General features: G+C 36.8%; 1 long non-coding RNA gene across 1 annotated transcript in view; it reads left to right on the forward strand.

The window, feature by feature from the left end:
* LOC148130198 (uncharacterized) overlaps nucleotides 1–12,362 on the forward strand; it is a 32,446-nt gene extending 20,084 nt beyond the window's left edge. Inside the window, exons 2-3 of the long non-coding RNA XR_015750077.1 lie at nucleotides 3,408–3,508; nucleotides 11,883–12,362. This is a non-coding gene — a long non-coding RNA (uncharacterized LOC148130198). The remainder of the gene's footprint in view (nucleotides 1–3,407; nucleotides 3,509–11,882) is intronic.
* Nucleotides 12,363–13,343: the final 981 nt, after the last annotated feature.

The following is a 13,343-nucleotide window of genomic DNA, read 5'->3' on the forward strand; positions in this document are numbered from 1 at the left end:
TTAACTGTTGAATTTGGGGATATTCGGGATATTGCAGCCTTTCAACTAAGCATGAATTTAAATGTGTGGTGTGGTTGAACAGGTTCGTGCAGAAACAATGAGTTATATTAAAGCTAGGGAATCTGTGGTCTCCCAAAACTTGCTAGTTTAGAACTCCCAGTAACCATAGCCAGTAAAACCAGCAGCAAAGCAATTGTGGGAATGAACAGAGGGCCATAGCTTTCCTATTTTTGTAGTAGGAGAAAAGAATATTGGAGAAGACATTTGGTATATTTTATGGGCACAATATTGTTTGTCATAACTAAACCCTTTAATAAAAATCCAGAACTTTGGCATACATCTTTATCTGGTAATAGAACTGCAACATTGCTTTCTCCTTTACCATATACCATCTAAAATAAAGTATGTTATTTAATTCCAGTTATTGGGGAAATCAAATAATGAATGAGCTCCATAAGCCTAGTTTTGTTTTTTGCAAAAAAAAAAAATCTCTCTCTCTCTTTCTGGAAATAAAGGAAGAGATTATACAATGTGGATATCCAGATAAACATCTATGTGGAACAGCTGGATCACACATTACTTTTAATATGTAATAGAAGGAAAGTCATAAGTCACTTTTGTCTCAGTGCTGTTTTAACTTTGAATGGTCACTAAACATATGGTTATAAGTCAAGGATTTATACTGTAGATAGATGTACCTCACTCTTAACAATCTTTAAATCTTGGTTATAGAATCTGGTTTAAATACTCACAATAAGAGTTGAGTGGAAATTTCTCAGGAGACATTTTTTTCCCTAAATTAATTTCCTAAATTAATATTGCTATTAAAAAGCAATTTTATATATTTTCCTATGTCATTTTTTAATGTAGCTTTTATTCCATCTCTAGTTGCCAATAATGCCCTGGAATACTGGACACTTTTTAAAAAAGGAAACAAAATAAGGATTTGTTCAATTTGTCGGCCACTCCTTGAGACTGTCTGTTACATGCTCAGAATGCAGGTGTTAATTGATCCAAAGTCATTCACGGTCAAGTGGAGTTTGAATCCAGCTTTCCCTAGTTCAAATCCAATATGTTAATTGAACACAATAACTCTCAATTGTATGATCCACATGACTAATTTTGCACACATATATTATCATGCAAAACAGTATTTAAAATTATTTTATAAAATCATCAGCCAGACAAATGTATTTAGTATTAGTAGATGAAAGATTTTGCCACCTTTTTTAATTGATATTATTGGAATTTATTTTATTGTTGTGAGCAACCCAGATTCTTTGAGAATCTGGCAACATACAAGTTAAATTATGGTTTATTTAGACTGAATTTGGAATTTTTATCCATCTTTTCAAGAACCTGGGATTAGTCCATCTGGGTTCAGTTCCAAGTGGGGAGAAAGACACTGGAAACATGGAGGCTGTTTGGAAAGATGGTTTAATGGTGGACAGGACCACATGGTTTGAAGTCCTGGGCAATTGAGCACATGGGGGAGAGAGAGAGAGAGAGAGAGAGAGAGAGAGATACCCTTTCTTGGGCTTTGAACTTTCTTCCTGTTCCTGTGGCAAGGGCGTGTATTCTGATTGGTTGTCAGGCTCCCATGGGGCCATGCAGGGGTAACTTTTTATGTTGTCTTGAGTCCCAGGCTTGGTTGAACCTTGCTGGTGATACAATCTTCCCAGGTGCCATGTGGTGAGATACGTAGATGGCTAATCCTATTATGTCCTGAGGGTGAAGGTCTTTTGTTTTGTAGATAAGCTGGCCCAGCCTTTTGATAGGTTGGCACCAGTCTTTCTGGGGCTATTAACAAAGGTGGGAGTTGCTTTCCAAGAGCATGTTTCTCCTTTTCTCATCCAGGGAGGTATAATATTCTGCCTTTTTAATATTTCCTAGAATATTTCATTCTTCTAGGAGAAGGGTAGGTGCTAAATTTCTACAGTATTAAAGATATTGTCACAGGATGTATTATCTATTCTAGTTGAGAAAAATGAAGGAGGTGTCACTTCAAATACTGAGAAATCAAGCTGGTAATTTTTGTGGAAAATGCAATATAATATGGCAACATCTTTGTTTTGCTTACAAATTAGTGGCCAGACCAGAAAAAGTACATTGGAAATTTCTTTTCTTTATCTTAAATAATTTTAAAGCATACTTGTTCCACTTGGATGTTCTATTTAGAATATTCCCTCAATTTTATAATTATAAAAACAAAAAAAGGATGTTGCAAAGAAACGCCATGTGTTATTGGCACATTTGTATGATTTAATGGTTCCTATCACTTTTATTTTCAAAGACAGATTTTCACCTAAAGTGACAAAGATGTGTATCATAACAATGCACCTGTGAACTGTAAATGATAACCCTGATTAAAGCTAGCCTTGAACATACCCATTAAGCAGGCACTATCTGCAGACCCCCTTTGTGTAGTTTTGCTCCATGATAAGTAGAAAGTTTGCTAATGGTAGAGCTATTTTTATTCATAATAGCACATAGATTTCATCAGCTCTCAGAAGCCCATGAACAGAATACAAATGATGGCAAACTGTAAATGTGTAAAATCAAAATATAGGAATAAGTATTTCTTGAATAAGCTTTAATTTACTTTTTAGAAGCTCTTTAGACTTTTTAAAATGACCTTGCTATCATTTGGAACTGAAAAACAAAAACATACAAATAATATTATGGAGAATAGCCAGATGTCTGAAATTATGCTGGGCAGTCCAGGTTTTTTTTTTAAAAAAAATACTTATCTTCTAACCAGTTTTTGGCAGACTTGGGTTTCTCCCCCTTTTTCATCTGTTCTGTTTCTGTCTCCTCTGGCAATGCATCTTGATGGCTAGGATTATTCCATCTAAGCTAGAAGCATTTGGACACTCACTAAGTAACAAGAAAAATAGTGAAGAAACCTGGTGCCATCTCTTGGTTGTCCAGATTTTTACATTCCAGATATGATATTCCTGGTTTCGAAATTATGGCCAAACTCTTGTGTATGACTGATCAAGGGAGGAGCTGAGAGCAAACTGGGAGGATGTTTATATGCGCGAAAGAAAAGTGCATGCGAAAGATGAAGGGAGAAAATAAAGTGATCTGTAGCAAAGAAAAGCCTTCTGTTCCCTTAGAACTTGTATGCATTGAACTCTTAAGCAGCTCCTCCCTTGTGCTGATGCTGGTTAGGTTCTAAGCCCCCCTAAGAAAATCTTGTCCCAACTGAGATGCTTTGGCAGAAGCTTGCAAGTATTCAGTCTAGTCAGCAGATTATCATGTCTTCCTATTGAATAATTCCCTGATGAATTGTCCCAATAGGAGTTCTGTGCCCTCCTGTTTTTCTGACTATGAAATCAATCACTTTAATTCCTGCAGGAAAGTCTTGCTGGTCAAAGACACTTATACTTTTGTTGTTGTTGCAGATGCAGTTAACTAAACCCAGTAATGCAAGATTTCATCAGTTTTCCAACCATTCTCCTCCAGGAGAAGAGTTTTACCCCAGGGATCAAGTCTTCTATCTCAGGTGATAATGGGGGTGGAGGTAGGAACTGAGGTTGTGATTGAGTTTCAAAAAAAAAAAAGCCCAGGAAAAAATAGTTAAGCGGGGGACAGTCACTGCCAGGTTTTGAACCAGCAATGCTCTATTGACAAAGGAAATACTAGATCACAACATTTTTGGTGAAAATAGCTCTAGAAGACTTTAGACATAAAATATCCATTCTGTCATACTGTCATACTGAGAACTTCCTACTTCTGTGAAGCAGTCAATAAACCACAGATTAGTCCAGGGTTTTTCAAACTTAGCAATTTTAAGATGTGTGGACTTCAACCTCCAAAATTTCCCAGCCAGCATGTGCAAATTAGCCTGTAACCAAGTAAAGCATTCCAACCAAAATGGAAATGAATGCTTGAGCATAGCTGACAAGGAAAGAGTACTTTAAAACTGCAGTGTAAAAAGATACCTTGTACAATGGAAGTGGTACAAGTCTAGGGCAAATTTTTCATTACTGGCCTACTCTGGCCATGGATAACTGAGCAACATGGATAAACCCAGAGATTGAATATAAAGAGAAAGGTGCATTGTAGAATTTTTCCAGAGTACCAAGTCAAATTGGTACAAGGCAGTGTTTGGCATTTTGGTTATGTTGGCTAAGCAGCTTATCCCATTTTTGCTGTGTCTAGCCTGGTGTTTCTCAAACTTGGCAACTTTACAATGTACTGACTTCAACTCCCAGAATTCTGGGAGTTGAAGTCCACACATCATAAAGTCACCAAGGTTGAGAAACACTGGGCTAGACACAGCAAAAATGGGATAAGCTGCTTAGCCAACTTAACCAAAATGCCAAACACTGCCTTGATCTAATTTAGGATGACTGGAAATAAATACACAAATAAATTTAGAATGATTTTAAATAAATACAAAAGAGTTGGTCATTCTACACTGAAGGTATCTGTGATGTGAACACAAACACCTTGCGGAGAACCTAAGAAAAAAGTAATTGTTCAAAATTTTTCTAGTCAACACAGAATTACTAAGTAGTGGACATTAATATAAAGGGCATAAAGAAACATTAATTTGGTAGCTACACGTATTAATCTTTTTTTTTAAAGTTGGAAATGCATTTATTAGTTTTAAAAAAACATTCCTCATCTATCCTCTTTCTTCATATACTTTTTTAGAATCACTATCCTCCTACGGATTTTTTTTAATGGCCATTCTGCACTATATATGAATCTGATAGTTCTTCATTTAACTTTATGATAAGCACAGGAGGAGTAAAAATTTAAAACACACATGCACACACTTTATGTGCCCTAGCCACGCAATGTTTTGAGGTTTTTATATTTTAAAATCCTTCACATTTAGCCTTTCAACCAGTTCCATCCTAGCTCCCTTTTCTTCTCAGTCAACATTGCACATCTGTTTATTTTCAACTTTATTCTTCCTTTACAAAGTCACTATAAGCTCACTCATTATGATACTTTATGAATGATATTTCATTAATCTGATTGATCACTGGAATTCACTTACTATATTTCATCTCAGGTGATTCCTTTCTTCCCATCTAAGCCATTGAGCCCAGGCACTTGCTGAGTGCAGGAATCCAAACTAAAGAACCTCTAGCATATGCAGTATCTGTCTCATCAATGCTTGAAAAGTTAATTGAATGGACCTGAATCCACAAGTCTTGAACTGCCTTCCAAATATTTCAAAAGTGTTTTCCCATATTCCTGCTTTCTTCTCAAGACTAAACAATACATACCCATTTAATGCTAAATATGCCCATAGAACTCTAATTTATGGTTCCTCAACTACCCTTGTTGTCCTTGTTATGTAAATCTGTTTTAATTTCTCTGAATTGTTTTTCAAAATTATGTCTAGAATTAGACGCAATACTTAAGTTGGAATTTGATCTAAAAGAGGATCAAGGACACAATAGCAAGCCACTTCTGAAATCTACAGGGACTTCCCCAGGCAGCTGCCAGGAATCTCAATGGCACAAAACAACCCCAAACAATGCAGTTTGTTGTTTTAAATTGATAGTTTAACGTCTTGTTTTTATTTTGTTCATTTCCCAGGCATCCTTGTTTAATAAATAAACTTAGCAAAATTATCTACATGAACTCCTTATAAAGAAATATAAAAATTGTATAATTGTTGCACCATTGCAACAAATCAAGTCATTTATTTCCTTCATAAAATATTCACCTTTCCCTGCTATCTTAGAAAGCTCTCTCAGACAAGACAACCTCAATGCTATATGTCTTTGTTACACTATTACACTGAAGTGATGGAACAAGCTGACATACATTTATAGGAAGCTTATCTTGGAACAGAACAGAATGACAATTAACATTAGCAGCAGAGGTGGTATTCAGCAGGTTCTGACCAGTTCTGGAGAACCAATAGTGGAAATTGTGGGTAGTTCGGAGAACCAGCAAATACCATCTCTGACTGGAGATTTTACAGTATCCTTCCCCTGCCACTTCCACCAAGCCACAGAACCAGTAGTAAAAAAAAATTGAATCCCACCAAAATTGAATAGCAGCCACTCAGGATACATCATTTTTGTTCTTTCTTTTCTTACATTACACAAGATTGCCAGACCAACTGCAATTAATAAAAATTACATCTCTAGTGGGTTACAAGTCCAGCAGTTATATACCATAGTGGGGCTGACTAAGGTATTGGGTCGATAAAAATGCAAGACTCTTATCTGGTACCTGAACAATCAACTTAGTCCTCTCTCTACTTTTATACTGCCAGAAAAAAAATATTGATTACCCAACTGACTTTAGGGTGGCTAGGAAAGGGAATTTGAAATTCTGAATGGTGGATTTTAAGTACTAGATGATTATATTCAATCTTCCTGTTTTATTGTAGAAAACATACATACTAGTATGTCATACTAGTAATTAAGAAAAATAATAAAATCAACACTGCATTATGAAAATGATATTACCCACTATGATGCCTAAAACATGGTTGAAACATGGTTAATCAGCAGAATGTTCAGCCACTAAAGCCTTGTTGGCTGGTTCTTCTTCTCAACAAGTCCCAAGGCATAAGGGTGAAGAAAGCTGCTTTAAAATCTGGGCTAACAAAACATCTGAAGCATCTTTCCCTGACGTCATTTTTATATTTATTAATTGGAACTATTCTTTCCAAAGTTCCACTGGTATTTGATGCTGTGCAAAAACACAGTTTTGCTCTTATGCTATTAGTCTCATTTGTTTTGGTAGAGTTTCAGTAGAAGACTTAGTGTGAATGGTGCTCACTGTGAATTTATGAACATCAAAACACTTTGTGGCCAATAGGGAAAGATTAGACTTTTTGACCAGATGCCTACATTATGATTAATTCATCATTTTAATTATAAGCCCTTTCTGTAGATAAAAGCGCCACTGAGTGACACAATTACAGCAACAATGACAAGGGCAAATCTCTTTTCTAATTTAAATAGATGACGCAAACACCCCATTGAGTGTGTACATATGGCCTTCTCTTGTTCTACAATGTGCCCAAATCACATTCTCAGCAAGGACTGCAAAACATGAAGGATAAATGTGGAGGGAATAAGTGAAAGCTTTAGCTATTCAATTAAGCATGAGGAGAATGAATGGCTTATATTCACAAAGCTTTTATTCTAAGATTGGAAGGAATTAAGGAACAGAATCTAACAGGGAAGAAAAATAAAGTAAGCTTTTCCAACACACCAGGCTAAATTTCTCATCCATGAAGGCAATTTTTGTGAAATCCTGTGCATAGCAGAAGAATCAAGAGCCAAAACAGTTTTCTTCTTTCTAAGTCCTCCGTTTATCTAACAACCTGATAAAAGCTAATTTTGGTTCTTCCATGAATTACCTCTGTGGTCTCACATGGTCATGTACTCAGCAGCAAAATATCCTTGAGAGCCAGTAAAAATAATGGGATTCTTGCTGAGGGCCATTAATATTTATCAGAGCTGTTCCAGGGACGTCTTCACACACAAACAGGTTTACTTGGGGCTGTGTAAGTGTAAATTAGCTAGAGCAGTTTGGGAATTGTAGAATGCCTTACACCTGATCAGGTGATTCCACTTCCTAGCTGAGCTTTGCCTGACAACAACAATTCTCTCCATGGTTTCAGATGCCGTCTTTCGAAACACCTGCTCCCTTTTTAGCCGTAGATGCATAGATTTCACCTAGGGCCTTCTTCCTGAAAAGCATGTGTGCTGTCATCAATTGAGTTAACATATGATATTTAGTCAGTATGTGATTTGCTTAGGTTTAGTTTAACATTAGAGTAGTATATTATATGGCTTATGCAATAAATGGTTATTAAGCAAGCCATAGTTTAACATGATGTATAAACTCAGTCACTGAATTACAGTCCACTCTTGCAGCTCTGAGAACTTTTATCAATTGGTTAGCTGAACAGTATTGAACCTTGATGATAATAGTTTTTTTTTGGCATTGGCTTTAGATGGCTATGTATTTATTTATAAAATACAATTAACTTAGAGAGAAGCACCACATTGAAAAGAGTGGCATATTTTCAAATAATGATATGAATAAAATGTGTGAAATCACATACGCATATAGATGAATATAAAATGTTTTTGAAAAGAAAAAGATTCAGTGGGTTGCATCAGAGGTACCTGCATCCTTATCTTGGTCAAGGCCAGGTGCTATTGCCAAGCTGTCATTTGCCTCATATCTCTGGTGACATGAGACCTCCTGAGTCTATGGTCCCTAATCTCCCATCCAGAGGCATAGGGTTAAGTAAACTGAGCCACAGTGGTGCAGTGGTTAGAGTGCAAGTACTGCAGGCTACTTCTGCTGGCTGCCTGTAATTTGGCAGTTCAAATCCCACCAGGCTCAAGTTTGACTCAACCTTCCATGCTTCCAAGGTCGGTAAAATGAGGCCCAAATTGTTACAGGCAATATGCTGACTTTGTAAACCACCTAGAGAGGGCTGTAAGGCATTCTAAAGTGGTATATAAGTCTAAGTGCTATTGCTATTGCTAAACTATTGGTTTATGAGGAATAACTTCAAGAAAGAGAGATTAAAGCAAGCTGCAATGTCTAGGGATGGCCAGAAGGAGGAAATTTATGAAAACAGTAGCAATAATACCTATAGCAGACTTAAAACACTTGGGATATATGGCCAAATATGTCTCTTGCTTTTCCTCAAACCTCCCAATATAATATGATGAACCTTATTTATCAAAATTGATTAACATAGCCTCTGCTAACCAGATAGATTACATGAATAAAATGTATGTTTTAGAAGCTAGCTACTGCAGCATAACAAATGACCACCATGTACAGTGTTGGCTATATCCCTGAGAAGTAAAATGCTATTTAATTTTAGTGCACAGATAAAGGCTTCCAAGCCTGACTGAACCTCCATGCTATCTGCATAAAGAAGAGCCTAGGGAGTATGAAACAGCTAATAGTCAACTTTATCCTTAGAAGCCTCTTGGGGAATTTGCTAGGAAGATAACATGTGTGGGTCAAGTTAATATACTTCAGATATGGGAAGGAGGGGACAGTTTTTCTCAGAGTAAAAGAAAATGAGATAGGAAAAAAACTTAGAAAGCAAAGGTTGCTTGGTTTCCAGCAAATGAAGGAGAAAATAACACTGCCAGAATAGAAGCATTGAATGAAAGTAGCATTTAATCTAATGCTCTCATTACTTGCTAAAAGAGAAAAGCACATCAAAATCCACCACCAAACAGAAGTGAATAACAAGCCATTGTCAGGATGAAGAAATCTTTTTAAAATCTCAACTTCAGAAGAGAAGAAAAATGAATACACAGAGAAAGTTTCCCTTCCCCATCCTCTTTCCTCATAAGTCTGGTTTAAGGTTAAGTTTTCTGAACTAAAATGTGAAAGGAGGCATACAGTACATTTAAAGAAACTTGCCTTGTTCTTTCCTGAAGATTAGAATTTCACAATAAAATACAATGCCTTCAAAACAAAGTGTCGTTAACTCAAGTTAGCTATATGTATACCTGATCTTTATTTCCGACTTAAACAAATTTATTCAATAGCACGCCATTGTATGCTGTTTTCAACCAAATAATTTTTATAAACCTTGTTAGAAGAAAACCCTGTTAAGTACTTTGGAGTTTACTCCAAAATTAGTAGAAAAAGGTGATAGTCACTCACTACACTTCCTTGCTTAGCTACCCAGAATTAGTTTAATTTGCTAAAACATTTCTCATTCATTTGGTATCCTGTGGCAATTTTACATTTGCATTTCATTTTTCTTCTGTTTTCCATTTTCCCTTTTAAATAATAAAAGGCTCTTGTAGCTTTTTATATAAAAAGATTTTGAAAATTATTTAGCAAAAAAGGAAAAAAGCCATAAATAGTAAAATCAATAAAATACAGGTAGTCCTCAACTTACAACAATTCATTTAGTGACCGTTCGAAGTTACAATGCCACTAAAAAAGTGATTTATGATTGTTTTTCACACTTACAAGCATTGTAGCATCCCCAATGTGATCAAAATTCAGACGTTTGGCAACTGACTCATACTTATGACAGGTGCATAAGGGTCATGCGATTATCTTTTGCAGCCTTCAGACAAGCAAAGTCAATGGAGAAGGCAGATTCACTCAAGCATGTTACTAACTTAACAACTGCAGTGATTCACTTAACAACTGTGGCAAGAAAGGTCATAAAATAAAAGGTCATAAAAGATCCAGAAGCTCCAGTTGGTACAAAATGCAGCGGCCCTCATAGTTTTGTGCAGACCCCGGTGAACATACTGTATCACCTCTCCTGCGGGAGCTGCATTGATTGCCGATTTGCTTACAGATGTAATTCAAGGTGCTGGTTGTCACCTTTAAAGTCCTTCATGGCTTGGGACCAGGTTATCTGAGGGACCATCTCTTGCTGGTCACATCTACCTGACCCATCAGAGCAGGGAGGCAGGGAATGTTGTGGGTTCCATTCCCAAGGGAGATATGCCTGGTGGGACCCAGAAGAAGGGCCTTCTCCTTGGTGGCTCCCCCTCTCTGGAACATCATTCCCCCAGAGATTAGAATGACCCCCACTCTAATACTCTTCTGGAAGATGCTGAAGACCTGGGTCTGCCAGCGGGCCTTGGGAACCCAGAGCTGGATAGAACCCATTAAATGATTTGTGTGATCTGCTGTTGTCGGGGGTGAGGGTGGGGGAATTGGGAGGGTGATTTTGTTATATTATACTATATTAATTTATTTGATTCTTTTGGTTAGTTTTTATTACTTTAAATGTGGTTTAATATTCTGTAAGCCGCCTTGAGTTGCCGTGGGCGAATAGGTGGCAATATAAATTCAATAAATAAAGAAAGAAATAATGAAATGGGGCAAAACTCACTTAACAACTGCCTCACTTAGCCACATAAATTTGGGGCTCAGTTGTGATCAGGTCAAGACTACCTGTACCTTATAAAAATCAATACACATGAACAAAGCATAAGCAAATATCAGCATAAAGAAAAGCCATGTAAAAGGACTTGGGGGACAAATCAACTTGAACTTGATTCTAAAAAAGTATTGAGCTCAGAATATATTAAGGAGAAATTCCAAATTGATATAATAAAACACCTTTCTTTTTCCTTGCCATCCTCAGCTTATCTTTGATGAGAGAGGGGAGAAAAGCCCCTACTTGAGTTGAGGGCTGAAAACATTAAAATCAGTGTTTCCCTTCAGCAAGCTTTGATGGCCTAAGTCTCTCTAATTGGGGGAACTGCACCCTTTCCACTCCTTTGCAGATAACGCTGGTATAAATGCTATACCCACATCTCCTAAGAATAATTAACTGTTCCTTAGAACAATTTAAAACATTCAGAAATTAGAGATAAGTGCTGCAGTTGTCAGTTCTAAAAGCAAGGAAGGCATCATGTTTGGGTATCCCCGTGCTCATAACACCAGAAAGCTAGAATCTCATTGCTTTCTCTTGTCTTCAGGAAAGTTTGCTATGATTGCTGTTTAAATGGGTCACCATTCTCCATCTGCTTTCTGAATTGCTACTCTTCCATGAAATTTGTTTTTGCAGAAAGTCACATGAACTGTGACCTGAAGTCACCCTGCTAAATCCACTCTCATGCAGTAATATCAGTGCAGAATTGCACTACATTATTTCCTTTTAAAGAGTCACACTATTCTGTGAAAACTTTAACCTTGAAAGAAAATTGGCATAATCATTATCTAAAAACAGTCATAGAGTCATTCTTTTTCATATATATTCCAGACACATGCATGATATGTGGGTTGACTCACACATGATTGGCACTGGATTCTATCAGTGGAATTGAGATGGAAGAAGGAAAGTATTAGCTAGCTTTTATTCTAGGCTTGCTCAGTGATTAATGATTGACCATTCTTTGATATATTCTTTTTGTTCTTTTTTATCTAAGTGTTGTTGGAAGAAATATCCTTCTGGTTCAGTTCCAAGAGGGAAAAAGACACTGGAAACATGGAGGCTGTTTGGAAAGATGGTTTAATGGTGGACAGGACCACATGGCTTGGAGCTCCAAAGTGAAAGGGATGATCACATGCTTCAAGGTGAAGGAAAAGATCAAGAGGAAGGAGGAGGGCTGAAAGTGCCTGGTTTTATACCCTCTGTTGAGATTTGAATTAGAGCTTGTATTCTGGTTGGTTGTCAGACTCCCATGGGGCCGTGAAGGGGTAACTCTGTAGGCTGTCCTGAGTTCCAGGCTTGGTTGAGCCTTGCTGGATAATGATGCAATGAAAAGGGCTTTGGACAATTACTATAGCTTTACCTGGAGATCTTTATTATGTAAAATATTCTGGCCCAGGCCTTAATGGTCCACCCATTAACAAAGGTGGGGTGAGCTTCTACTTCTGAGGTGAGATTCTACTCTTTTTAGGGGAAATATTCTGCCATTTTAATATTTCCTAGGATATTTCAATTTTCTAGGAGAGGGGTGGGTACTAACTTCCTACAGTGTATCTCTGTTTGATTTTTTTTTAATTGTCAGTGCTAGATGTTTGGGGAATTAAGCCCAAACAAACTGACTAATCAGGCTTACCTTTCCATTTGTACCACCAACCAGAGTATTTGCTCTTAGTGAAAGCAAATAAACAATATTTAGCAACATGAGTCTGCTGTCATTAGAAGATGGTGGTTTGGGAAGGCATTCTGACCTGCAGTCAAGAGACCAAATGCAATGTCTGTTTACCAAAGTCCAAGAGTCTACTATTTTATCACCACTAATTGTGTCTCAATTTTATATATCAAATAAAAAACACAACAGTCACAAAATGTCAAATAAATGATCCTCCCACTATAATACAACAGTCTAGTATAAAAGATAACTGGATGTCAGCTACATAGGAAGAGCGCTTCAAAGTTCTCTTTTATAGGTAAGTGATAACAGTGAAGTGGGCAAAGTTCATTGCCAAAGTGGGTAGTTCTGTTTATTTTTCTGCTATGACAACAAAATAAAGATGGCACAGACACGACTGCAAAATAAGTTGAAAGATGGAAAGACACATCAGCTGCTATTATTCCTCCATACCCAATCAATATATAAGACAAAAATGAAGATCTGGAAGTCAGTCCTTCACAAAGACAGATAATCGGTTTCTCCAATTTGCCAATTGGGGGAAAATATGCCAGTGTAATTGGGGGAAAATATTTCTTTGTATTATCAAATATGGTAGCAAAATCTATCTGAGCAGCCTGCAGAAGCCATACATTCTTGTTTACTATTTTTTTTTCTTTTCAGCAGAGCATTAGACAAGTTGGCTAATGGAAAATGAATTATCCAAAATCTTCATCTACAACAGTCTCTGATGGCTCAGAGCACTAACTTAAATTGCCCCATATTGCTTGTATCTTTATTTATTTTTTT

The sequence above is a fragment of the Notechis scutatus genome, chromosome 6 (assembly GCF_049901735.1).
Source record: "Notechis scutatus isolate UNSWTSFEM ecotype Mainland chromosome 6, rNotScu1.2, whole genome shotgun sequence".
Classification (NCBI taxonomy): domain Eukaryota; kingdom Metazoa; phylum Chordata; class Lepidosauria; order Squamata; family Elapidae; genus Notechis; species Notechis scutatus.